General features: G+C 35.6%; 1 protein-coding gene across 5 annotated transcripts in view; it reads left to right on the forward strand.

Annotated features, from left to right (window-relative positions):
* Positions 1 to 23,756, forward strand: part of MBD5 (methyl-CpG binding domain protein 5) — a 428,915-nt gene that overhangs the window by 281,136 nt on the left and 124,023 nt on the right. For all 5 annotated transcript variants that reach the window (XM_053215019.1, XM_053215020.1, XM_053215018.1 and 2 more), the window contains exon 3: positions 7,582 to 7,703. The gene's annotated coding sequence lies outside the window, so the exon portion shown is untranslated. The remainder of the gene's footprint in view (positions 1 to 7,581; positions 7,704 to 23,756) is intronic.

A 23,756-nucleotide genomic window follows, 5' to 3' on the forward strand; every position in this document is an offset into this window, starting at 1 on the left:
TTGTTCTTCCTACTATACTTTGCTGCTTCCTTAAAATAAGAAAGTTATTTAAAATATCTCCTACTTTCCAATGTCTCCCATCTTCAAGCCAAGCTATTGCTGCTGCTAGTTACCTTTCTAAAATGTGAATTTGATCATTCACTCTCCTACTTAAAATCTTTGAGTGGCAGGGTGCCTGGGTGGCTCAGTCGGCTAAGCATCCAACTTGGGCTCAGGTCATGATCTCATGGTTCGTGACTTCAAGCCCCATGTCAGGCTCTGTGCTGACAGCTCAGAGCCTGGAGCCTGCTTCGGATTCTGTGTCTCCCTCCCTCTCTCTCTCTCTTTCTCTCTCTCTCTCTCTCTCTCTCTCTGCCCCTCCCCTGCTCACACTCTGTCTCTCTCTGTCTCAAAAATAAATAGACATTAAAAAAAAATTTTTTTTTGAGTGGCTTCCAGTGGCTAGCTGCATAAAGTCCAGATACTTTATGGTGGTAAATAGGATCTTTCTTCCATGCCTGTTTTCTCAGCTTCCTTTCTCATCACTCTCTTCTCCCATTTAGTCACCATAAACTCCAACCATACTGACCTTTTTGCAATTTGCAACAATTTGCAACAAATACATCATGCTTATACAGTCCTTCGGGACTGGCTTTCATCCCTCACTTCTCCCAGTATATTCCTTTTATAGTTATTCTCATTTCATCTAATCAAACCAAAAGACCCTAGACTCATCTTTGATTCCTCTCTACTTCCCCGACTCTATGCATCTATCTCCGCTGTCACCACCCTAGTCTAAACCACCATCATCTCACATAGACTACTGCAATGGCCTCCTAACTGGTCTGCCTGCCTCCATTCTTGACCACTCCATAGTAGAGTGACACTTAAAGTGAAATTGTGATTGTTATTCTGAATAGAACTACCAATGCCTTACCATTGAACTAAGACTCAAATCTGAAGTACTCACAATGCCTATAAGTCTACAAGATCTCTGCTCTCTACCCACTTCACCAACTTCACCTGAGATTATTCCCCCATCTCACAGTATATTAACTATCTATAATTGTGTAACAATTATTACCCCAGGCTTAGTGACTTAAAACAACAAATATTTATTATCCCACAGTTTCTTTGGGTCAAGGATTTGGGACTGGCTTAGCTAGTTGGTTTTGCCTCAGGACTTCTATTGAGGTTGCAGGCAAGATGTCGGCCAGGGCAGCAGCCCCAATTAATTCAAGGTTTGGGGCTCGAGGATCAGATTCCAAGGTGTCTCATTCACATGTTGGCAAGAGGTTTCAGTTCCTTATCATGTGGGCCTCTCCATAAGGGTGGTGGGTGTCCTCACAATACCTGGCTTCCCTTAGAGTGAGTGATCCAAGAGAGAAGTAGGAGAAAGCTACAATGCCTTTTATGGCTTATGAATTCAGGTTTATTGAGGAATAATTTACATACAATAAAATTCACCATTTTAAAATGTATAATGTGTTGAGTTTTGGCAGATGTATAACATAATGTAACCATCACAATTGGGCTATAGGACATTTCTATCACCCCAGCAAGTTCTCATGTGTCTTTATAATCTGTCTCCCCCCACCACCACCTTTACTACAGCCTGTAGCAAACACTCATTTGATTCCTGTCTCTGTACTTTTGTCTTTTCCAGATTGTCATGAAATGGTATAATGCAATATGTAGGGTTTGTGTCTGGCTTCTTTCACTTCATGTAATGCTTTTGAGATTCTTCTGTTGCATGTATTATTCCTTTTTATTGCTGAGTAGTATTTCATTGTATAGATGCGCTATAATTTGTGTATCTGTTTACCAATTGATAGACATTTAAGTAGTTCCCAGTTTGGAGCTATTTATGATAAAGCTGTCATAAGCATTCAAAAAAATAAAAATAAAAATAAATACATAAATAATACGATTATATTTTTACTTCTTGATTTTTTTTCAGCTTTGCATATAATCTATTAATTTCCCAGTAAGGAAACAGTAAAGTTAAAAGTAAAGTAAAGTAAAACTTTACTTTAACAGTAAAGTTAAAGTTTTTATATCCCCACCCCATCACCACAAATATTTCATCTTCTCAATACAATTATATCATGATTTTGATGTTTAAGATTTCATTAAACACATTTATATCTTTGTAAACTTAATTCATGGCTGAACCACATCATGTTTCCAATTGTCTGTTTTCCCTAAAATTAATGATTGTCTCATTTTTCTTTTGTCTTGTGTCTTATGTACTTGTTTCTGATTCAACAGCAACCTCTGTCCCACGTTGTATGGATTACTTTTCACTATCACCTTTGGACTTCTTGTGTCCCTGTTTTGAGTTGAAACTCTTGTTTTTAATGTCTTTTCCTTCTTCATTTACTCTCCCATTTTGAAGAAACATATCTACCAATAGTTTTGGTCTTGCCTGTCTGAATATGTCTTTCTGCTTTACTGATATTTGATTGATATTTAGCTAAATACAGAATTCTGGTTTGGAATTTATTTTCTCAGAATTTTTATGGTCTATCTCTATTGTCTTTTAGTTTCAGTGTTGAAAAGTTGAGAGACATTCTACTTTCTGTTTTATATATTTTTCCTTTCCGGGAGCTTTTATAATTTTCTGTTTGTCACAGAGTTCTAAAATTTTGTTATGATGTGATCTGTTGGAGATCTGTTTTCATTCAGGCACTCAGTGACCCCTTTTAAAGTAGAAATTTATGCTCTTTAATTTAGGAAATTTTTCATAAGTTATTTCTTTGATGATTTTTTTCTCAATTTTCTTTTCTCTTTTTCTGTTAGTTGAATGTTGAACATCCTAGACTGCTCTCCTAATCTTCATATCCTTTCTCTCCTATGTTCTTTCTCTTAATCTCTTTACTTCCTGGGAGATTTTCCAACCTTTCTGTTGAGGCTTGCATTTCTATCATGATTTTGTTTCCCAGCAGTAGTTTCTTGTTTCCAGGATTTTTTTTTCTTTTCTTTTTTTAAAACAATGTGTTTTGGGGGCACCTGGGTGGCTCAGCCAGTTAAGTGTCTGGCTTTCAGTGTCAGCTCAGGTCATGATCTCACGATTCATGGGTTCAAGCCCTACATCGAACTCTGTGCTGAGAGTGAGGAGCCTACTTAGAATTCTCTCTCTCTCCTCCTTCCGCCCTGCCCTGCTGTCTCTCTCACTCACTCTCTCTCAAAATAAATAAATAAACTTAAAAAATAAATAAAGCAGTGTGTTTTTGTTTCATGGATGCAGTTCTTATCTCTTTAAACATAGGGTTTTGTTTTTTTAATTCTCTTTCCTTTTTCTATTTTCTGTTTGTTTTGGCTTTGGTTTTGGTTTCGTTTTGTTTTAGTCTCCATCTTTCATGTTAGGAGCTTTCCCCAGATGTCTAGCGGTCATTGGCTGTCCCGGTTCATATTTCAGATAGTAAGAAAGGGGGATGCCAGGATAACACGTAACTGGAGCTTAATGACTATGGATTCCCTAGATCTGAATATGCTTATTTGTTCAGGAACCTCCAATATCATTTCATTGAGCACCATTTTTTTAAATTCCAGTTTTATTCACCAAAGGAGACTCTTCCACTCTCCAGTTTTATGATGGGCTACTAGCATTCTGCAAACCTAGTAGAAGAGGACTTGGGAGTCTTGATATTTATCATATAAAATTTCATTCAATTCTGTTTTAAATACAGTACTCTACCCTCCAGAATTCTTCAAAATTTCCCAGTTTTGGGAATCTTCTGTTTTATACACTTCAAAGAGTAAATATTAACTCTTCTTCCAGGGTGAGAGAGGGAGGCATACTTGTTCAGTTGTGAATGGTAGAGAGACAATGCAAAAGACTAATTCTTAAATAGATTTCTAACTAGGTTTGCTCTTACTTAACTCATTTCCACAAGTTTGGGTGCCACCAGTTCCCAAGTTTTTGTGGAAACTGTAGTACAAATGAAATTGCTTCCTGCCTTTACCTACTACCTAAAATGAATTGCTTGTTTGAATCAGCTGTCAGTCAGCTGCCATCCTTCTGTCGTCTAGCTTCCAAATTTTTGTTACTGTAATTCATCTCTCACTCTCCTTTTCTTCATTCATTTATGCTTTTGAATAAAAATTTTAATACTAAATTGTATTTTAGTATAGTTTTAAAAAGGAATGTAGTTAAATGTGTATGTTCAATCTACCTCTTTAATCAGAAATCAATATGTTTTTATTATCCACCAAGTAGTTTCTTTTTAACATTTGTTAGATTGAAGATAAATACCTTTTTTAAAAAAGATAATATCTATTTGGGGGAAATGGGGAATAACTATATCTAATCCTTATCCTCAGTCTTAGGGTATATTTGAGAGGAGTGCTGTTTATGTTTGTATTTTATATTTAAATGCTTTTATTATGACAGAGACCTGCTTCCTTCATGGCATATGGGGATGTTTATTACTCCATCAGCCTGATAACAGTATCTAGGAGCCTTATTTTACAGAGCACAATCTTGTATATTAATGACATATGACACGATGATCAAATTTTCCAGCGGCGCCTGGGTGGCTCAGTTGGTTACGCGTTCAACTTCAGTTCAGTTCATAATCTTGTGGTTCGTGGGTTCGAGCCCCACATCGGGCTCTGTACTGACAGCTCAGAGCCTAGAGCTTGCTTCAGATTCTGTCTCCCTGTCTCTCTCTCTGCTCCTTCCCCGCTTGCTGTCTCTCTCTCTCAAAAATAATAAACATTAAAAAAATAAAAAAATTTTAAAAAGATGGTCAAATTTTCCAAATCAAAATCTGGGCAACATAGTTTTAACTTTAGAGAAATTAAGTCCACCAACCATGGGCCAAACAATGTGTTATACTTAATACCTGTATGTCACTGTCCCCTGACCATTTCCACAGATAAAGGAAGAATTAATCTTACCAATTGGTAGTTGGTTGGTTACTTCTGAAGTAAAATTGAATCAATTTAGGCTTTAAACCAAGATTTTTACCCTTAGTTTAGAAGGATTTTCTCCTTCCCTTCTACTTCTCCAGGTTCCAGGGAGGCTCATACCATCCTGTCATCAATGGATGAGTGTGGGTTTCCATACCCCTCTCTCTGCTTGCTTGTCTCCTCTGAGTTATTGCTTGACCCTTGACATTTCGGCACCATGTACCAGCATCCACCAAGACATAATTCCTCTTGCTTGGCCTCTGGACTTCATATACGGGATCTACTGCCATAATTCTTGCCACAGTCTCCAGTTGTAAGGACCCTGTACTCTTTGCCCTGTTTCTTCAAACCTCAGTCTCCTTTATGTCTGCCAACTCAGTGTTAGCCACTTTTGCACCCCTCTCATGGCAGAGGCTTCAATAACTTTTCAGATGCTCTGCCACAATACACTGGCATGCTTAGAATCCAAAGAAGTCTTCAAGAAAATCCTCCCAGGTACATTCCTTAGTTATTATCTTCAGTACTCTACACTTAGACATCTCAATGCTCCTTTCCTCCTGGTGGCCAGTATCTTATTTCCTTTGCTTAAGAAAAATCTGCGGGGCGCCTGGGTGGCTCAGTCGGTTAAGCGTCTGACTTCACCTCAGATCATGATCTCGCGGTCCGTGGGTCTGAACCCCGTGTCAGGCTCTGCGCTCACAGCTCAGAGCCTGGAGCCTGCTTCAGATTCTGTCTCTCCCTCTCTCTATGCCCCTCCCCCACTCATGCTGTGTTTCTTTCAAAAATAAATAAATGTTAAAAAATTTAAAAAATAAAATAAAATTAACTCTATAGGTACCGAGATGATCAATTGACAAAACATACTATGAAGAAAGCAAGCTGTAGAAGAGTGTATAACCTGCTCTGCTTCTGTAAATATAACTGTAGATTCGCAATGCATTAAACATTTCTGGAGGAATACATGAATCTGTTAACAGAGGTTGCCTCTGAGGAGGGAAAACAGTCTTGTCTTGGGGACAAGAGTGGAAGAGAAAGTTTCACTGCCTCTTTGTACCTTTCAAATTCTACATCATGAAAATAGCCTATTCAAAAATAAGTAAAAGTTGATCATAAAACATTTATAATTTGGCTTTTTCAACCTGCCAGGCTTCAGATGATCTGATTCTCAGCCACAGACAGAAAGTAGCTCTTTTGGCAAAGCTATCTTTTTTTTCCCTTCTCTGCTTCCTGATGTGCCTCTCTTTCTTGTGGAACCTTACTAAAGGCAGCATGAAGCAGCAGTGACCTGCTCTAACATTCTGAAATTTTCCCCTCCATTAGAAAGAAGAATACTTCAGTAGGAAGATGGTCAGAGTCTCAAATATAACAGATAAGTAGTTTAGCTACATACCTTCATTTGCTAACTTGCCAGACTGAGTTCACCTGACCTCTTTGGCTAAGCCATATCTGTATTTTAGGGTTTGTTACTTGCAGGAATTTTTGTCATCTTCAGGCCTATCACACTGAATAGGTATTTAACACATCGTGATGAATATAAATGAATTAATGAATAATTTTATCTGCAGGTACAAACCACCTAAGTTAATTTTAAATTTATTAACCGATAGAGATTTTTTAAGTCTGCAGTTTAGATTTCCCAGTTGTCCAGTAATTATAGCTGTCTTTTTTTCTCCAATCCAAGATCCAATTAAGGATCATGCATTTTATTCACTTGTCATATCCACTTAATCTCCTTTAATCTAAAAAAAATTCCCAGCCTCTTTGTGTCATGTCACTGATATTTTTTAAGTCTGGGCCAATGTTTGCAACATGTCCTTTAATTTAGATTTTTTTCTAAAAATTTCTTTTATTATTAGATTCAGATTGAATATTCTTGGCAAGAATACTTCATTGGTGATGCCGTGCCTTCTCAAGGTATCATACCAAGAATACGAGGAAATTGGTTTTCCTACCAATGTTTCTACAGTAACACTATAGAAAAGCATATCATACAACTATGGCTTAATGAAAGATCCAATATGAGTTTTTAATTCTCCTTGCTTTAATTTTATACTAATCAGATAATGTCTAAGTGGTTCAGTACTTACATAGACCAGATATTAGTACATAGTATTTTATTCAATGGATATCATTTGGGGAGGGGGTGGAGAGGGAAGGGGTTCTCTTTTAAATTGATCAGTTTGTGAGTTTGTTTGTATCAGTTTAGGGAGTTGATAAAATCAAGTTTCTGGTATACAAGCTGAGGGCTAGCTTGTAATAATAACAATACTTTACAGGATTGAGATGAGAATTACTTGAGATGTTAACAGAAGTAAAATATCACTAATAGTAATGTGCTCTGTGGAGGGTCTCTATTAATACAATCAATCCCACTCAGGTATTTATTTGTAGAAACCACGTATGTAGCAACAGTATCTGGCACTGTTCTGAATACTTTATGAATATTAATCTTTATAGTTGGTTATATCCTTATCCCCATTTACAGATGAGGAAACTGAGGCTTGGAGAAGATAAGTAACTTTTCCAAGGTCATAAAGAGACTAAGTGGTAATATTTCTAACTGTTTACCTGTGAGATCACACCTGGAAACAGGCAGCCTGTATAGCTCCAAGCTATACTTAAGGATGATTTTCATTCAGCTGCTCCTTTAAATAAATTTGTGTGTTTATGTTATTTGTGTTACAGAGAGAAGAGGTACTCCCTTATAGGGACTCATAAAGGCATAGAGCATCTAGAGATTTACTGCCTCCATTACGCTGCTGGCTCTCACAGCACTTGTTATGTTTTTATCAGTTTCTCTCCAGAAGGTAGGAATTATGTTTTTTCTGTATGAATTCTTTATATAATTATAGTTTTCTTGACTGTGAACTTAATTTTTGTTAAATATGAAAAGCATCTGACACCTAAAGAATAAAATGCCAGATGTCTCCAAACAGTTAAGACGTATAAACACATTGCCTTTAAAAAATATTTCTATTATAAAATTAATAGATGTTCATTAAGAAAAAAGATAAGACAAACAGAAAGGTATAGTAATCTATCACCTTGTGATAACTACTCTTTATATTTTGTTGTATGTCTTTCTGAATTCATTGATATATTTGTATACAATGTATAATATATGTATCCATATAATATTATGATTAAGATTGGTAACAATAGGATATAAATGTTCTTTGGCTAGATTGCTTCTTTACTTAGCAACTTATTACCTTATGTGTAATGTGAGTAAATATCATCTGCATTTCCATTATTAATGGTTATATAATATTCCCGTTTAAGAACATAACATAAATTATGTAACCACTTTCTAATTATTGAGTATATGGAATCTTTCCAGGTTTTTTCCTGTGTTAAATATGACTTCAGTGAATATTCTTGTACATACATGTTTGCATTTGTGTCTAGTGATTTTTTAGGACAGTTTCCAAAAAAGTAAGTGTTGCAGACTCTTAGTTCCTAAGCATGCTCTCTGATAAGAGGATTCCATGGCCTATAACATAAAGAACCACTGTTCACCATCTTGGAGAATACCTATGTATAGTAGTAACAAAGGTCTGAGAAATCAAACTTATTTGACTATAGAATGTTTTCTTAAGATAACATGTGTCTACAGGATGGAGAAACTGTGGTGTATGGGGGCAGGGGACAATATGGGAAATTGCTATACTTAACACTCAGTTTTGCTGTGAGCCTAAAACTTCTCTGAAAAATAAATTTTATTTAAAAAAAAGGGAAAGAAAAGTTTTTGAATGCCATTGTATACATTTACATTTAAAATTAAATTTAGACTTTTACATACACACACACAAAATAACATCAAAACATATCAACATCCCACTGAACACTTTGGAAAATGCTAGCTTATGGTATATTCTTTTAAATGGAATTGGGAGATCAAAGGGGAAATATATGGAAAGGCTCTACCAATTTGCATTTCCACCAACAGTGCATCAGAGTGCCACTTTCTCTGTAATTTTGCCATTGGTATTAACCAATGCCATTGGTATTCAATTTAAATAAATCTGAAATGAGAAAAGTATATGGCATTCTAATTTTCATTTATTTGATTACTAGTAAAATGTATATCTTTGCATATTGTTATTTGTCTTTTATATTTCTTTCATGCCTATGTCACTTATGCCCCATTCTAAATTATTCTTGGTGGTCTTTGAGGCTTTTTCTTTATTGATAAGAATGAAGAATCATATTAAGACTATCAACACTACAAATCACATGTGATACAATTATGTTTTCTTATTTTTTCATTTTTTAATGTTTGGATATGATGTTTTGTTTTTATTTTGTGTACTTCATTTTAGCCATATAAGTTAACATTTTTGAATAAAACTTTACATATGCCTCTCCAAAAACATAACAATTTTTTGTTTAATCCTTGGATTACGTAGAACACAATTTTACATATTACATGTAATTAATATCTGATTCACTTTTAAAGTATCAGTTCAGAAGAAAGCAATACCTTCTTAGGGGCTTCTGTAGAGTTTGATTGTGAATATGGTACCTCACATAGGAAATTGGGAAAATACCCCATGATTCCTAGGGCTAGTAGGGGTACAGAATATCATCAGATGTAGTTCTTAATCAAAGAAGAAAAGTTAGTCTCAACCAGAAAAAGAATTGTCCATGCACATTAAAAACAGAAAAGGAAAATAAGTCTGAACCTTAGCCATAGCTAAATAAAATTATGTAAGTTTTTACAGTTAAGAAAGACCTTTGGGTTAATATTGTCAGATTATTTCATTTTATAAAGGAGAAAACAAAAGAAAAAAGAGTTTAGCTCAAGTTTGTCCAAAGTCAAGAAAATGTGTTTTGTTTTCTCAGGAGACCTTTAAGAAGTAAAGAAAAGGTTCTAAAAAGTCTTCATTATTAACAATAACTAACATTTATGAGTACTTATTATGTACCAGACAATCTACTAAATACTTTAAGTCATTTGTCTCACTTATCTTCACAATATACTTTGAAGTAACAACTATTATTATCCCCTTTATAGAGATAAGGAATCTGACTCTAGTCTAGGCAGTCTGAGACTTAACAGCCCTCACTCTTAATTGCTGTTTTTAAGAGAGGAGACTCTTAAGTGTTATCATCAGTAAGAAATTATATGTCACTATTAAATAAAGTAGAATTAGTGGAAGAACAGAGAGAGGATTGCAATGGCCAATCCTAGAAATAAGCAAGAGTGGAACATTTTGGCAGGATAGATAGCAAGAAGTATTTTTTACATCCTAAGTAAAAAAAAAAAAAAGTGAAAGGTTAGTTAAAGAAATTTGTGGTATGGCTTGACTCTAGCTTATTCCCTGATTTTCAGAGGATATTGCATCCTTCAATTCATCTTTGCATTTATAAAAATTATTTTGGCTTTTCAAATTGAAAATGGCTTATGAGAACTGTATTACAAAATTCTAAATTTACAGAACTCTTCTCCATTATCACTGCTTTTCATATCCCCTTTAAGGACTTTACATTTTTAGTTGCATGTATTACGCAATGTAGTCCTTAGGCATTTTTGCTATTAAAATATCTTTTTATAAATTAGTAAAGAAAGCAACACTCAAAACAGATGGACTATTGCTCTAGGTTTTAATGCTTGCTATAGTTGATATCTAAAGGTGGTCATGAATTAAACAAAAAAATGAAATCACAAAAGAAGAAAAGATTTTCAAAAATGAATTTGCAAGTTTAGTTCTAAATAGCAATCACAATTTTAGCTCGAGGCTTTTCTGGGGGATTGTGAATAATGATTAGGTGAGATTATAGGCCCCAGGCAAAGCCTCGGGACTTTAGTCTTCCTAGCTAGTCATTTATCCTCAAAAAAACGGTCCTCAGGTTGTACACAGTATTGGTTGAAATACCAGAGGGAATCAAACCTGAGTCTGTCCTATTATCCCGAGGGTCATATCAGGAGTCTGAAGCTTAGATGGTGAGATAAATGTTTACCAAAATGAAAACCCTTGGTAGGCTTTTCAGTTACTGTTGCTTTATTTTATTTTTACTGCTTTGGGGTATTTTTATTTACCTGCAGAAGGAATTATGTATAAAAAATTATAACTCTAAGAAAGTAATATCACTATTGAAAATTGTTTTCAACTCTGCAGAGCATCTATTTGAGGGAAATAGGTAAGATTTTTTTAAGATAATAAATTCAACCTCTCATTTTTATTAGATTTTCTTGGAAATTTGTGTTTGAGAGAATTCTGATGTACTATACTTTGCTAAAGTATTCTTCTAGCCTGATCTTATGTAAAATTATGAGTTGGTGGGTGTGGATATTTTGAAAGCCCCGAAGTCTTGATTTCATGGATAATTATGTATTTTCAGTTACCAAAACTTCAGTTCTCCTCTGTCTTTACAGCTATTTGCTCTTTTCCTAAAACCTTGTGAGTTAAGTTGTTAAAATGGCATCCACAACTTTTAAAAGCATATTTACATAAGAGATAGTAAAAGGGAGGAAATTAACAAAACAAAATATTTACCTAATTCACCCAGTGTATGAAATAATAATGATGATGATAATAGTAATTTTAAAAATGGTAGTGTAGGAGTAATTATCTGATAACATGAAGAATGTTATTACTGTGTGTCAGGCACTATTCTAACTCATAACTCCCATTATTATTCCTATTTTTAAAATGAAGAAACTGAGTCAATCAGAGACTAATCAGTAGTAAATCTAGGATCAGAAAAGTGAACAAGGACTTGAGAGAACCACAGTAGAAAATTCTGAGTCCTTCAGAGTCTCATATCAGTGAATACAAGGCTTGGTTCTGGGAATATATAGCAGTAAACGAGGTAGACACAGTTCCTGATTTCATTAAATGTAAATTTACACAATTATTTAGTTTGTTTCCATATTACAAAGTGATGGGAGAATATACATAGGGACCGCATATTGCCTGGAGAATCAGGCAGAGTCCCTGAAGAAGGAGTGTTTCAGCTGGGAGCTAAGGGATGAGAAGATTCACGCTGGCAGTAGAATTGGGGAATTGGAGACCAAGGGGGCCACACAGTGATTTTGGTGGGCCCTAGACACTTTTGCTTTTGTGGGTCCCTTCCTCCATAAACAATATTAAAAATTGAGATTTGCATTTATACTGGTATAGAGAGAAGTATGTTAATATTGTATATTAAAATATTTTCTTTGACCTAAAAGGGTTTTTTCCCCTTATTTTAAAAGAAAGCTTTTTTGTGGACCCCTAAGAGTATTATTGTGAGCCCTAGGCTCTTGTACCTACTAGACCAGATGGGTAAGTCAGTCCAGGAGTGGGAATATTGGGCCAGAAACATTTCAGATGGAGGGAATAGCATAGACAGAGGCTTCAGAAGCTTAGAGGGCCTTGCCTGCTCAGGAAACTGAAGGGAAGTGTGGCTAGAGCAGAGAGTGTGGGGGAGGGAGAAAGAGGTGAGGCTGGTGAGAGAGGAAGGGCCCCCGGAGGCCTTGTTTCGGATTTTGATATTAATCCTACAAGTAATGGGAGACCTCCAAAGGGTGTGTGTGTGTGTGTGTGTGTGTGTGTGTGTGTGGCAGGGGGTGTTGGGGGGTGGATGGTTTAAATCAAATTTGTGCACATGGTTAAAATCAACAGTTCTGTGATCCAACTTCTCCCACTTATGCCTCACCTCTCTTTCCACTTTTCCTTCTGATATCTTCATTTATTCAGGTCAATGTCATTTGCTTTCACCTCAGATTTTTTGTCACTTTTAGGTATCATCTATTATCATACACATAAATAAAAGAGGCATTATACATTCACTCACTCACTCTACCCTACCTCTACCTTTTCTCTTTTGTTCCTCAGTTAGTTTTATCTTTCTTTGATTTCTCTGTTGTAACTGTGGATAATAAACCAGTACCTTTAACCATAGATGCTGCTTTGGGATTGTCCCCTGTTGTCAGACAAGGACGTTAGTGCACCCAGTGCACCCACCTTCTCTGTGATTCCGTCCTCAGTTCTTTCACTTTTGTATCTCTAAAATTGATGCCATTTATATCTATTTTATAACCAAAATCAAGTATTTGCATTATTGTGTGGAAAGGCTCTTTGCATTTGCTGTGTCCTCCACCTGAACATCCATTACCCAGATGACTGCACTGTCTGATCCTTCTCTTCCTTAAATACTCAAACCAACTGGCAGCCAGTCAGTAGGGCCATTCCTGGACATCTTATTGGAAATAGCATCTCCCCTACCTGGAATTCTTTTTTTTTTTAAGTTTATTTATTTTGAGAGAGAGAGAGAGAAGAGAGGAGGGACAGAGAATCCAGAGCAGGCTCTGTGCTGACAGCAGACAGCCCGATGTGGGTCTTAAACTCACAAACCATGAGATCATGACCTGAGCCAAATTCAAATGCTTAACCAGCTGAACTACCCAGGTGCCCCTCTGTGTGAGATTCTTACTGTACTTTTCCTGTTATGTTTTTCTTCATAGCACTTATTGTTAAACAAATGATATATCTTACCTCATTTAACTTTTCATTCTCCCCATTCTTGACTATAGCTTCAAGAAGGCAAGGAATACCATCTACTTCAGCTAATTTGTTTGATATTTTTGTTTGATATTTTTGTTTGTTGTTTGCTCCCTCACTATATTCCCGATAGCTAAAACAGTGCCTGATAACAGAATCATTTTAGTTAGTGATTGATTATAGTCCCAAATAGTCTTCTTTGGTTATATGTCCTGACTTAGGCAATTTTTCAATTTTCTTAAAATTTTTCATTTGCTTTTGTTTTTCGTACATTATTTTTCTTTATCATATCCCCAATTCTTTCTGACTCTCCATTATATATAACATGCTGTGATCTCTCTCTCTGGTTTTATTCTTTTCCCTTGGAAATGCTCTTCTGGAGCCTCATTACATCCTCTGGCTACACAGCTGTCATCCTTGGGCTTCTCCTTCCTGTTCTTCCCATTGGCATGATGACAGACAACCCACATTTTTCTCTATTTCATTGTACATCTTCCTTTAATGAAGCATATCCCTCAGCAACTTTCAATGAAAAATATTTGAATGATAAATTTTTTGAACTTTCACATATTTGAAATGTTGTTTATTTTACTCTCATTAGAGGTGTATCCAGGTCCTAACATCAGAAGGTACAGGCCTGGGGACCGGCCTCACTGGGGGAAAGGGGAGAGGTGGGTGTGTGTGCATCAGTATCGAAAGGAAGAAAACACATTAAAAGGTGCCATGTTTTGGGTGCCTGGGTGGCCCAGTCAGTTAAGCATCCGACTTCTGCTCAGGTCATGGTCTCATGGTTCGTGAATTCGAGCCCCGCATCAGGCTCTGTGCTGTCAGTGCAGAGCCCAGTTCAGATCCTCTTGTCTCCCTGTCACTCTGCCACTCCCCCTGCTTGTCTATTAAAAATAAATAAACATTTTTTTTAAGTGCCACAGTTTTGACTGCCTGGTCCACATGAGATACTATATAAAAACTGACATTTTGTGCCTCTTCTACTAACTTCCTTTTACAAAAGTCTCAACAATCATTGTGTTAAACTTGTAGAAAAGGCACCACCTTTAAAGAATATGCTGAAGAGAAGCACTTGCTGCCTAACTGCTTCCATCTGAATTCTAGTTTCTCTGGAATGCTAGAGCACTAATTATTTTCTCCCTGAGCTTGGAAAGTTTTCTAAAATTCATTAACACCAGCCTAAGCCTGCAGCTCGTTTTCCCTCTGACAACTTTCAGGCCCCATCTTGGTTTTCCTTGGTGCTTTTCAATTCCTGATGATGTGTCTTGGCTTTTTTCTGTCCATATTTTACTGTTGAACTCAGTGAGCATTTTCATCTAAGGAGTTTCATTCCTAGAAAGTTATCTTGCATTATTTCTTTAGTAATTTCCTCCCTTCCTTCTTTATTGTTTTTCTTCTTTCTTTCTGTAATATCTGTCATTCTGTGAAGGACTACGTAGCTGAACATCTAATGATCATCTTTCTTATGATACTCTCTGTTTCTTTTCAAATCTGTTTCCATTTGCAGTGCTCTTCATTCTAAAACAAAACCCCCCAAAAAGAGATTTGTAGGAAGGTTGAAATATAAAATTTTGTTTTATTTTCTGAGTCTTTCATATTCTCTGGAGTTTTTGTTTATTTTTATTTATTTTAAGTTGAAAAGGGTAGATTCTGGAGCCAGACTGAGTTTGAATCCCAGTCTCCCACGCTTAAGTCTGTGATCTTAAGCAACTTTAAATTCTGTGTCTCTGCCTTAACCTGAAATGGAGATAATGATAGTACACCTATCTCAGAGTTCTGAGCTGAGCTGATAAACATAAAACCCTGAGTAAATGAGCTGATAAACATAAAACCCTGGGAATAAAATCTGGAATTGAGTAAGTCTTATATGTATTTGCTATTATAATTATTATTATAATTATTGTCATTATTACTATTTTGTGGATCTGATGTCTGCTCGCTGTCCCTGAGGATATTACTTGGAAGTCCTTTTAAACTTCCCTTTTTTTGGAGCATCTGGGTGGCTCAGTCAGTTAAGCATCCAACTTCAGCTCAAGTCATGATCTCACGGTTTGTGGGTTTGATTCACATTGGGCTCTTTGCTGTCAGTGGAGAGCCCACTTTTGGATCCTCTGTCTCCTTTTCTCTCTGCCCTTCCCCTCCTTGTGCTCTCTCTCTCAAAAATAAATAAACATTTATCACTCTATGTCTGCTAGGCTGTGGTTTCCTGTGCCCCTTGGCTGCAGTTTTTCTCTGTTCTCTAGCTCACATTAATTTTTCAAAATCTCTCATCTGTTGATGGCCCAGCCATTGTGGTGTTACTTATTTTTTATTCCTGTACTATCATTTTAGTAGGTCTTAAAAGAAGCAAAACCATGTATGATCTTACCATCTTTAGAATGCCTTGAAAATTTCTAGTCAAAAAAATGACCAGATAAAATGTCATTTTAAAAAGATCATTTTGGGGCATCTGGGTGGCTCAGTTGGTTAAGTGTCTGACTTACACTCAGGTCATGATCTCACAGTTCGTGGGCTCAAGCCCCGCCCACAGGCGCTGGGCTAACAACTCAGAGCCTGAAGCCTGCTTCATATTCTGTGTCTCCTTCTCTCTCTGCCCTTCCCCCACTTGCTCACTGTCCCTCTCTCTCTCAAAAATAAATAAACATTAAGAAAATTATTTTTAAAGATCACTCTCTAAAATTTAACTTATAGCAACATCAACTAACAGACTAGGTTCTCCTACAATTAACTGTGATTCTTATACTACTTACATAAAAGTGGTATAAGCCCAAGATATAGTAATAAAACTATTTATTAAAATACTGATGTAAATAGTATATTCTTAAATAAATAAATGGGTTAATATTTAACAAAATACAATCATCTAGAAACAAGTTACTTTCTCCTACTGAAAGCAAAATATATGTATTATTATATATTTATATTATATTATAAAATATATATGTTATATATAAATATATACATATTTATATATTATTATATCATAAAATATATATGTTTTATATATATTTAGCATAAAATTCCCCTGGCCAAAAGTGACTTTCTTCAGAAGTAATTGAATCTCTAACTACTCTAGTAGTGTTTCCATCTATCACTCGATACCTTATCATTGAATATAAATGTGATTTTGCATGGAATAGCACTAAATTTGTCTTAAACCAACCATTAACTTCTAGAAGGTTATAATCTTTTATTTGCAGTAAGTTGACAGATATGAGGATGAAAATAACTATTTTATAGGTTGGCAGTGATAACTAAAATGAGATAAAATATATAATGTTCATTCTTTCCCTTTTTTCTTTGTCCTATGGGACCTTTGTTTTTATTATTATTTTTTTTGGTAATGTTTATTTATTTTTGAGAGGGAGACAGACAGAGTGCAAGCAGGGAAGGGGAAGAGGGAGAAGGAGATACAGAATCTGAAACACGTTCCAGGCTCTGAGCAGTCAGCACAGAGCCCGACGCAGGGCTCGAACCCACAAACTGCGAGATCATGACCTGAGTCAGAGTTGGTCACTTAACCGACTGAGCCACCCATGCGCCCCGGGACCATTTTTATTTTTATTTTTTTATTAAGTTTTTATTTTAATTTCAGTTTAATTGACATGCAGTGTTATATCAGTTTCAGGTATACAACACTTCCATACTTCACCCAGTGCTCATCACAGCAAGTGCACTCCTTTAATCCCCATCACCTATTCCACTCATCCTCCCCCTACAACCTCCCCTTTGATAACCATCAGTTTGTTCTCTGTAGTCAAGAGTCTGTTTCATGGTTTCTCTCTCTCACTTTTTCTTTTGCTTGTTTGTTTTGTTTCTTAAATTCCACATGTGAGGGAAATCATATGGCATTTGTCTTTCTCTGACTACTTATTGTACTTAGCATAATACTCTCTAGCTCCATCCAGGTTGTTGCCAATGCTAAGATTTCATTCTTTTTTATGGCCAAATAATATCCCATTGTGTGTGTGTGTGTGTGTGTGTGTGTGTGTACACACCATGTCTTCTTTATCCATTCATCTATCAGTGGACACTTGGGCTGCTTCCATAATTTGGCTATTATAAATAATGCTGCTATAAACATAGGGGTGCATGTATCCCTTTGAATTAGTGCATTTGTATTTGGGGGATAGATGTCCAGTAGTGTGATTACTGAATCATAGGGTAGTTCTAGTTTTAACTTTTTGAGAAACCTCCATACTGTTTTCCACAATGGCTTCCCACTGTTTGCATTCCCACCAACTGTGCAAGTGGGTTCCTTTTTCTCCACATCCTTGCCTACACATTTTGTTTGCATTTTTTGATTTCAGCCATTCTGACAGGTATGTGGTGGTATCTCCTTGTGGTTTTGATTTTCATTTCCCTGATGCTGAGTGATGTTGAGCATCTTTTCATGTGTCTGTGGGCCATCTGTAGTCTTCTTTGGAGAAATATCTGTTCATATGTTCAGCCCATTTTTCAAATGGATCATTTGTGTTTTGGGGTGTTGGGTTGTATTAGCTCTTTATATATTTTGGATGCTAACCCTTTATCATATATATCATTTCCAAATATCTTTCCCCATTCAGTAGGTTGCCCTTTAGTTTTGTTAATTGTTTCCTTCACTGTACAGAAACGTTTTATTTTGACATAGTCCCAATAGTTTATTTTTGCTTGTATTTATTTCCCTTGCCTCAGGAGACATATCTAGAAAAGTGTTGCTATGGTCAATGTCAGAGAGATTACTGCCTGTCCACTCTTCTAGGATTTTTATGGTTTCAGGTATCACACTGAGGTATTTAATCCATTTTGAGTTTATTTTTGTGTCTGGTGTAAGAAAGTATTCCAGTTTCATTCTTGTGCATGCAGTTGTCCAGTTTTCCCAGCACCATTTATTGAAGAAACTGTCTTTTTCCCATTGGATATCTTTTCCTGCTTTGTTGAAGATGAATTGGCCATATAATTGTGGGTTTATTTCTGGATTTTCTATTCTGTTCTCTTGGTCTGTGTGTCTACTTTTGTACTAGTGCCATACTGTTCTGATTACTATAGTTTTGTAATGTAACTTGAAGTCTGGAATTGTGATGTCTCCAGCTTGGCTTTGCTTTTTCAAGATGCTTTGGCTGTTCAGGATTTTTTGTGGTTCCATATAGACTTTAGGATTGTTTGTTCTAGGTCTGTGAAAAATGCTATGTTTGGTATTTTGATAGGAATTGCATTGAATCTGTAGATTGCTTTGGGTAGTATAGACATTTTAACAACATTTGTTCTTTAAATCTTTGAGCATGGAATGTCTTTCCATTTCATTGTGTCTTCAATTTCTTTCATCAATATTTTAATGTTTTCAGAGTACAGGTCTATCACCTCCTTAGTTAAGTTTATTCCTAGAAACTTTATTACTTTTGGTGCAACTGTAAATGGGATTGTTTTCTTAATCTCTCTTCCTGCTGCTTCATTATTAATATATGGAAATGCAACAGATCTCTGTACATTGATTTTGTATCCTGAGGCTTTACTGAATTCATTTATCAGTTCTAGTAGTTTTTGGTGGAGTTTCTATATATAATACCATGTCATCTGCAAATAGTGAAAGTTTGACTTGTTCCTTACCAATTTGGATTCCTTTTATTTCTTTTTGTTGTCTGATTGCTGAAGCTACGACTTCCACTATTATGTTGAAAAGAAGTGGTGAGAGTGGACATCCTTGTCTTATTCTTGACCTTAGGAGAAAAGCTCTCAGTTTTTTCCTGCTGAGTATATTCACTGTGGGTTTTCATATTAGGACTATCGACCCATTTTTAAACCACCTCTGAAATATCTCTGTAACTATAGTAAATTCTTTAATCCAAATCCTCTAGCCAGTATGTGTATGAAAATTTTGAGGCCTTAAAGAAAACTCCAGCTAACTAATGGTATGTTACATGTAAACAGTGTTTTTTCTGCTTCCTGGCAGTCTTAAGCAGCTCCTTGATGTGCTTCATTAAAAGATACTTGCAAGGCTTAGTATTGTTAAATAATATACATTGATTATAACCAAGTCTTTGTAATATAAATAATATCTTTATTAAAACTCTATCTCTATAAATCCTACTCATTTAAATGTAGTTTTTCAGCATTTCCCATCTTAATTGTTGCTCTGATGCATATGTGATTTCCCTCTAGTGTTATCAAATAGATTAAGAAAAATGCACTCAGTCAAGTTGCTTTCATTTCTGTCTCTCATGAAAAGAACTATATATGTATAAAAATTGTAAGTGGTAGCTGAGTTAGAGTCTCCCATCTTCACTTTCTGTGTTTCACATAATAACTTGGGAAAGGGACAAGGAGAAATTTTAAATTCATAATTAATGAATTCAGTAGATTTCAAGGAAAATAATAAAAACTACAGTAAAGACAATTCTAGGCTCCAAATATCTGCAACTATATGTTTATGGAGAAGAGAAATTACAAAACCACTGTGCACTTTTCATAATTAAAGTATATTGTCAACCTTCTATATCTCTTTCATATAAATAAAAAGATTGCACTTTCAGATATCATTATTACCATACCTATTTGCCTTTATTGTAAATGGAAGTTAGAATTTCTGATTACTGCTAATTATGGCAGGACTTTTCCTAAATTGCATGTGCTTTTTAGTTAACAATACATTTATTTTCAGTATTCTTCTCTGTTCCTGACTATTCAGATGGAGACACACAAACACACACACACACACACACACATCTGAGGGAGCAGTAAAAACAAAAGATATTTATTTAAGAATATAATACTCTTCAAAGGTTTATTTAGTTTATATAATAGATCAGATATTCATTTTAAGGCACTATTCTCTATATTATATAGGAATTATTACTTTAAAAACCATGATATGTTTTTTGTCATAATCTGAATGTTATGAATTCTTGGTAGCTCTACAGAAATCTTCCTGCTTGTTTTTTTTTTCCTATTCACAGTATTCAAAGTGGTCCATGTGACCTAGATATTGAAAATCGAGGTAGAATTTGCTGCATTGCTGATATTTACTTTGAAACCTTGGAAACATTCTGATTCCACATGCTAGAATTACAGGATGCCCACTGTTTCATATTGCTGATATTTTAAAAGGTATCTGAAAGTCTGCACAATCATTTTTTAAGCTGGCATTAAAATACTGTTTAAAAAGATTCAAATATTAAACATAATGCTTTCCTTTCCAGTTAAAAATGCACACGTAATCATTGTTCATTTAAAATTTTGTGACTCATCGTGGATTTTGGCCCCCACCATTATTTACCTTGCATTTAGAAGTATACTAATCTGCTAATTTTGAAATCTAACCCCAATAAGGTGCAATTAGTTTTTATTTCCTAATTTTGAGTGAACTCTGCTAATTTATTAAAAAATAAAATAGTATCTAGAATCAGCATTATAAAATTATGTTCATCAGGAGAAGTTAATTTTATCATATGTCAATTTGGTATAGAGCATCTCTAACAAAAAGTCAGCTTTTACATTCAGGAAGCCATATTCTCTCAATGTAGAAGAAGCTAGTTCACCCTTTAAGACTTCTGTGTAAAAATAAAACTCTGAAAGGAAAGCATTGAATGAATTAAAGCATGTACACAGGTGACTGACTTTCAAGTAAAGCATCATATGTATAATGAAAAAGTTTCATTTGGTTCCTCTTTCCTCAATGAAAAAATATCATAAAGTAGAAGAACAGATTACATCACAATTCTCAGCTAATAAAATTAAAACAAAGATGTGCTAAGGATTAGCTGTGTAGTTTTTGTTTGTCCTCTTGATGATAAAAAGATTAGCTTGCCAAACTTTTTCATGAGTTTTGTGTGTGTGTGTGTGTGTGTGTGTTTTTGTTGTTGTTGTTTGTTTGTTTGTTTGTTTTACATAGCCAGGGAGAACTACCAAGTATGAAGGCAGATACCCAGAATCTGTGCTGAGGAGTGTAAGGCCATAATCTGGAAACCCAATGCTGAGAATCGAATCTGAAGTGCAGGGGGGGCACCTGGGCGACTCAGTCAGAGTTCAACTTCGGCTCAGGTCATGATCTAGTGGTTTGTAGGTTCCAGCCCTATGTCAGGCTCTGAGCTGACAGGTCAGAGCCTGGAGCCTGCTTCAGATTCTGTGTCTCCCTCTCTCTGCCCCTCCCCCATTCACGCTTTGACTCTCTCTCTCTCAAAAATAAACATTAATTTTTTTTAAATTTAAAAATCTGACGTACAGGAAGAGATAGGAATAAGTAAGAATTGCAACTAAACGAGGCAGATGCTGTGCAGAATGAGATGCAATAAACAATAAACAGATATTAGAGAGTGGCCCAGAAGCAGGACTTTGAACAGAAAGCATATTAATACCTTTTTGGGGAGTGGGCATAAAAGACTTATCAGGACTAAAAACTTACTATAAATGAACAAACAGTAAACCTAGCTCTGATTTGTCTCCAGCTCATTCCTTTTTAAATCAAATCAGTATTTCCCAAACTGGTATTTTATACAACAATCTTCTAAAAGCTTTATCATCAAAGTGGGGAGAAAATATCAGTTGTCAAGTAAATTTGGGGAATTAAAGTCACACACACAGACACACACACACACACACACTCTTCATATTTTTCTCTCTTAAAAATTCACAATGCCCTTTATCATATAAAGGCTTCTGAGTAGTCCTGGAGGGAAAAAGTTCTATAAACCCAACATTTCCCAAACTTGTTTGACCTTGACACTATTTTACATCGTATCAAATCCCATCTTTGGAGCTGTGCTCTTCAGGACACCAGTTTAAGAAACTATCCTGTTTAGTTAGTGTTTAATCAGCTATTGCAAAGCCATTTTTAAAAGGTAAAGTATAGGCTGAATGAATGGCTGAATTTATCTAGTATTTACTAATATGGCTATTGCAACCTTGCATGTGATCCAGTCTTTGATACAAAAAGGGCTCACATTATTTATATAGACAGACAAATAAGCAATTGCCATAGCTACTTATTTTGAAAGATCACATAATGTGTTAAGTCGTAGAAGCTAGACTCCACAACACTGATCTCATATTTTGGACAGCAATCCCTAGACATTAATATGAGCTTCAAAGCATGTTTTTCAAAATTACATTCTCTTACTACTTCTTGGTAAAGAGGACTCCAACTGAAAAGATCTGGAAGTGGTCTTATGTTAATACAGGAAGCAGTATGTTATAACAAGACACAGAACTGTTAGTAGCAAGAGATTTGTGTTTTCTGTTCTGGATCTGCCATCAGCTATGTATGAGACACTGTAAAAGATAGTTCTTTTCTGAAAAATGAGAAGATTGCTGTATCCCAGCTAGTTATTCAGGATGAACTTCTAAAAAGTTTCAAATTTCAGTGCTGAAATTTGGGAAATTCTTATTAAACAATGTTAAGTGAAACAAGTTACCATACCCAATATTAATGTGCATTGTGAATTTCCAAAAGATGGATATAGTATTAAAGATTTTTGTATTACTCTATATCTGTACCATGTATATTAAGTGATTCTCAGTTCATAGTTTGGGAAATACAGGACTGAATATATTTTAGACTTCCTTGTAATTCTGATGATATATTCAATGATCTTAAATTATTTATGTACATTTTTAACCCTTAAAAGAAAAAGAGGATGTACACTTATAACCAACTGTGTGCTTGTGAAGGACCAGTGTTATCTGAAAAATGTCTTAGTTTGCAGGATTATCTTATAACAACTCCACATTTAATTAGATTTTTTTTAATTCAAGTTAGTTAACATACAGTGTAGTCTTGGCTTCAGGAGTAGAACCCAGTGATTCATTTCTTACATGACACCCAGTGTTCATCCCAAAAAATGCACTCCTTGGGGCGTCCAGGTGGCTCAGTTGGTTGAGCAGCTGACTTTGGCTCAGGTCATAATCTCATGGTTTGTAAGTTTGAGTTTGACCCCATGTCGGGCTCTGTGCTGACAGCTCAGAGCCTGGAGCCTGCTTTGGATTCTGTGTCTCCCTCTCTCTCTGCCCCTCCTCGACTCGTGCTCTGTCTCTCTCTGTCTCAGAAATAAATAAACATTAAAAAATTTTTTTAAAAAGTGCACTCCTTAATGCCCATCACCCATTTAACCCATCCCCCCATCCACCTCACCTCCAGCAACCCTTAGTTTGTTCTCTATATTTAAGAGTCTCTTATAGATTGCCTCCCTCTCTGTTTTTTATCTTATTTTTCCTTCCCTTCCCCTATGTTCATCTGTTGTGTTTCTCAAATTTCATATATGAGTGAGGTCATATGATATATTTCTCTGACATATTTCATGTAGTATAATACCCTCCAGTTCCATACACATTGTTGCAAATGGCAAGATTTCATTATTTTTGATCGCGAAGTAGTATTCCAGTGTGTGTGTG

Source organism: Acinonyx jubatus, chromosome C1 (genome assembly GCF_027475565.1).
Source record: "Acinonyx jubatus isolate Ajub_Pintada_27869175 chromosome C1, VMU_Ajub_asm_v1.0, whole genome shotgun sequence".
Taxonomy (NCBI): Eukaryota; Metazoa; Chordata; class Mammalia; order Carnivora; family Felidae; genus Acinonyx; species Acinonyx jubatus.